Below are 4,447 nucleotides of genomic sequence, written 5' to 3' on the forward strand. Positions count from 1 at the left end.
CAAATTTAACACATCTTGAATAAAACAAGGTCGGAAGATTATTTCTGACACCAGACGTTTTAAAGAGAATGGTAGGATAGTTCATTTAAACATTCTGCTTTGTTATTATGTATGGCAGGAGAAAACAACTTAGTGAATTTGGCTTGCCATTACTCTTATTGTCAATAAAATCAAAGATCACAAGGAAGCCATCCTATGAATAAACAAAAAGACATGATAGTAGAGAATGGAAGCATTAGCACACAACAGAAAGGAAAAGTTTTGGACAGGTAGACCTTGATGCTAGTATTTGTTCTATTCCTCCTTGATCTGAGACTACTCAGGTCCCTACTTCATAAACTGTAAATTTAGACACATGATGCAATGGCCAAATAATTCTGTAATATTGGTTTCTACATTCTGGAAAGTAATTTGCTAAAAGTAAACAGACCCCAGAAAATGTTAACCTTAGAAAATTAACTCCAGTTAAGAAGAAATCTTAGTTTGTTACCTACAAAGTTAATTTACATGGCCAGTCTTCTTAGAATTATTTCTGTGGGGGTACCTGGGTGGCTCAGATAGTTGTGTCTGACTGAGGGCATAAACTTGTGGTCATGAGATCAAGCCCCAAGTCAAGCTCTGCCTTCACTGGGGAGTCTGCCTGATATTCTCTCTCTATATCTCTCTTTCTGCCCCTCCCTCTTACACTCACATCCATTCTCTCTCTCTCTCTCTCTCTCTCTCTCTCTCTCTCTCTCTCAAAAATTAATAAATAGATTTCAGTACATTGAGCTCCATAGAAGTGCACTGGAACAAGTGAGAGCCAGACAGGCACTGGGCAACTTCGTGCCTTGCTAAAGAAAATAATTAAACATGGGCAAAGGAGATCCTGAAAAGCCAAGACAAAATGTCATCATATGCATTCTTTGTGCAAACTTGACTAGAGGAGTACAAGAAGAAGCATCCAGATGCTTCAGTCTACTTCTCAGAGTTTTCTAAGAAGTGCTCAGATAGGTGGAAGACCATGTCTGCTAAAGAGAACGAAAATTTGAAGACATGGCAAGGGTGGACAAGGCCCGTTTTGAAGGAGAAATGAAAATTCATTTTCCTCCTTAAAAGGGAAACAAAAAAGAAATTCAAGGATCTCAGTGCACCCAAGAAGCCTCCTTTGGCCTTTTTCCTGTTTTGTTCTGAGTATCACCCAAAAATCAAAGGAGAATATCCCAACCTATCCATTGGTCATGTTGCAAAGAAACTGAGGGAAATGTGAAATAACACTGCTGCAGAAGAAAAGTAGCATTGTGAAAAAAAGGCTGCTAAGCTGAAGAAAAAATATGAAAAGGATATTGCTGCATACGAAGCTAAAGGAAAGTCTGATAGGGCAAAAAAAGGGAGTTGTCAAGGCTGAAAAGAGCAAGAAAAAGAAGAGGAGGAAGATGATGATAAATAAGTTGGTCTATAAAGGATTTAACCCCTTGTACTCAATCACTACTTTTAAAGAAAAAATAATTGAAATGTAAGGCTGTATACGTTTTTAAACTATATACAGTTTTTAAACTGTAGAGTGTCTTTTTTTTTTAAGTTAACACCACTGAATGTGTCTTTAACTAGCTGTGTCCTGGTGGTTTTCAATAGCCACTACCTTTTCCTGGTACAGTTTGAGCGTTGCAAATTGGAATGAAAATTTAAAGCAAGATTCTTTTTGGTGCACAGCACAAATTACTACTGTTTGGGGATGGAAGTGTTTCATCTTCAGTTGTTTCTGATGCAGCTCCTATGAGATAACTGTTATTCTGTTAACTGAATACCACTCCAATTGTGTAATTATACCTGTCACAGAGTAAATGTGTATAAAATAAAACTGGAATCCAAAGTTGCTCTTTCCACCACTGACTCCTCGTAGAAAGATGGACAGATGTTTTGCTTCACTCCAGTGTTTCAACTTTTCTAAGGTGTTTTTTGTTTGTTTGTTTGTTTGTTTTCTTTTGTTTTAAAAGATTTATTTACTTGAGAGAGAGGGTGTTGTGTGTGTGGAGGAAGGGGTAGAGGGAGAAGGAGGAAATCTGAAGCAGATTCCCATCTGAGCGCGGAGCCCAATACAGGGCTTGATTCCACGACCCTGAGATCATGACCTGAGCCAAAATCAGGAGTTGGACACTTAACCAACTGAGCTACCCAGATGCCCCTTTTGAGATATTTTATTTAGGAATCCTGTTTGCATCAATCTGGTACTCTGCAGTATTATCAAGTACATAAAGATTCTCCCTGGGGCGCCTGGGTGGCTCAGTGGGTTAAAGCCTCTGCCTTCAGCTCAGGTCGTGATCCCAGGCTCCTGGGATCGAGCCCCGCATCGGGCTCTCTGCTCTGCGGGAAGCCTGCTTCACCCTCTCTCTCTGCCTGCCTCTCTGCCTGCTTGTGATCTCTGTCTGTCAAATAAATAAATAAAATCTTAAAAAAAAAAAAAGATTCTCCCTGATTTATTTCCTGCCCCTTTCTGGATCATTTCTCATTCCATATAAGATTTTAATCTCAGTTGTCCTGTATAATATATTAGCTGATATACCTTGAAATATTCCTCATCTTAGAGGAATATACTGACAGAACTTCATGCATTATATAACAGAAAAGGGTCAGGGGAGGGTGCCCTTCTAAATCACACTACTGTGACTTATCCTTTGCTGTCCATACCTACTGACTTCTACATGATTATTGAAGGCCTACTAACTCACAAGGTCACCTCAGGCAAGTCACGTCAGATCTCTGAGCCTGTTTCCTCCTATGATAGTTGAATGAGGTGATTCCTTTCAACTTAAAAATTCTTGAGTGTGCTTTATTTAAACATAGTTTGACATTTTAAAGCCATATGGCAGCAGGAGCTCTATTATAAGTACACAAGCAATGATTGTACATAGGATCCACAAATGGATACACCTATATAGTCTTAAAGGTGTTATTTCTGTTGTGTTACAAGCTAGTTAGGATTCAAAGGCCTGTGGATAGTGCTTATATCCCATTACTGCACAGGGAGAGAAAACAATCCACTAATCCTTCTCATTGCTTCTCAGTTCAGTTGAACCCTCCAAAGTGCAGGTTATAGGGGCAGATTTATAATCTGAAAGTGAGACACTCAGTACTGAAAGTCTTGGTGGAAAAGCCCTCAAAGGCTTGTGATTATTCTTTGGCACACACATTCATAAAGTTATTAGATATCATTTTTGGAAAAGAATGTCTGACAAGGGACACAGCATGTGGTTTAGCTCCAGCCATGAATTTGATATAAGGTTTTCAGGAAACCACAGCAAAGGGCAATAGAAATCTACTTATCAGCTCTGTAGTTTTCTTATTCCCATGCTATGCATCTGATTGAGCCCTTGCTTTATAGGGAAATGCTTGACAGAATTACAGATGACTTCTAACAGAAAATCATGCTGTTATAGTTAGGTTTTGGACATTCCATTTATTTTGAGATAATCCCTTAAAAATAACATCACAATAAAGTATATGCATAAAGGGTGGCAAAAAAATACAGATAAAAATCCAATATGTTAAGTAACATAATAGCCCTTCTATGCTGCCTGGGTATGACTAATAATTTAAAAACAATTTAGAGAATATGTAGATGAAGAAACTCAAATATATGAAATAGTAATAATAACTATTATTTTTTAAAGATTTTATTCATTGATTTGAGACAGAAAACATTGATGGGGGAGGGGCCGAGGGACAAGCAGGATCCTCACTGAAAAGGGAGTTCAATAATGTGGGGCTCAATCCCAGAACCCTGAGATCATGACTTGAGCTGAAGACAGATACTTCAGCGACTGAGCCACACAGGCTGGCCAGAAATGGTAATAATAAAAAAGAACAACATCCACAAAACTGAAAACAAAATAACAAAAGGAAAATTGCATGTAGAATATTCCCCAGATTAAGGTGACTTAATGTAGAAACAGTTCTTAAACATCAGTAAAATAATGATGAACACGCTAAAAAAAGTGGACAAAAGTCAGGAAAGGACAACAAAGAAAATTAAACAGTAAATAAATATAAGGGAAAAAATTGGCAGAGCTTGTCCCAAAGAAGTTATATTTTTAAAACCAAACTAGCTTTTTTATCTTATTAGGCACTTCTTCCCATCAACTGCAACCCCTTGGCAAACTGATGGATCCACCACACCTTCCCACTCTTCACATTAAGAGACAGAGCAGAGGTCTAAGAAGTAGAGCCTGGGAGGCAGCGAATGTGCCCCACTGCTGAGGAAAGATGCAGCACCTAAATATTTTTTTAAACTCATTTAATTAATAAAGTATTTTAAGAAATAATAATATTCTTGGAAAAGTATAAGAAAATGGGCATTTTCATCCATGATTTGTGGAAACTAAGTTAGTAATCTTTCTTTTTATTTTTTTATTTTTTTTTATTTTTTTCCAATTTATTTATTTTCAGAAAAACAGTATTCATTATTTTT

General features: G+C 37.5%; 1 pseudogene; it reads left to right on the forward strand.

The window, feature by feature from the left end:
- Positions 1-852: 852 nt before the first annotated feature.
- LOC122896344 lies at positions 853-1,429 on the forward strand (annotated as a pseudogene).
- The last annotated feature ends 3,018 nt before the right edge of the window (positions 1,430-4,447 follow it).

This window comes from Neovison vison, chromosome X, assembly GCF_020171115.1.
Source record: "Neovison vison isolate M4711 chromosome X, ASM_NN_V1, whole genome shotgun sequence".
NCBI lineage: Eukaryota > Metazoa > Chordata > Mammalia > Carnivora > Mustelidae > Neogale > Neogale vison.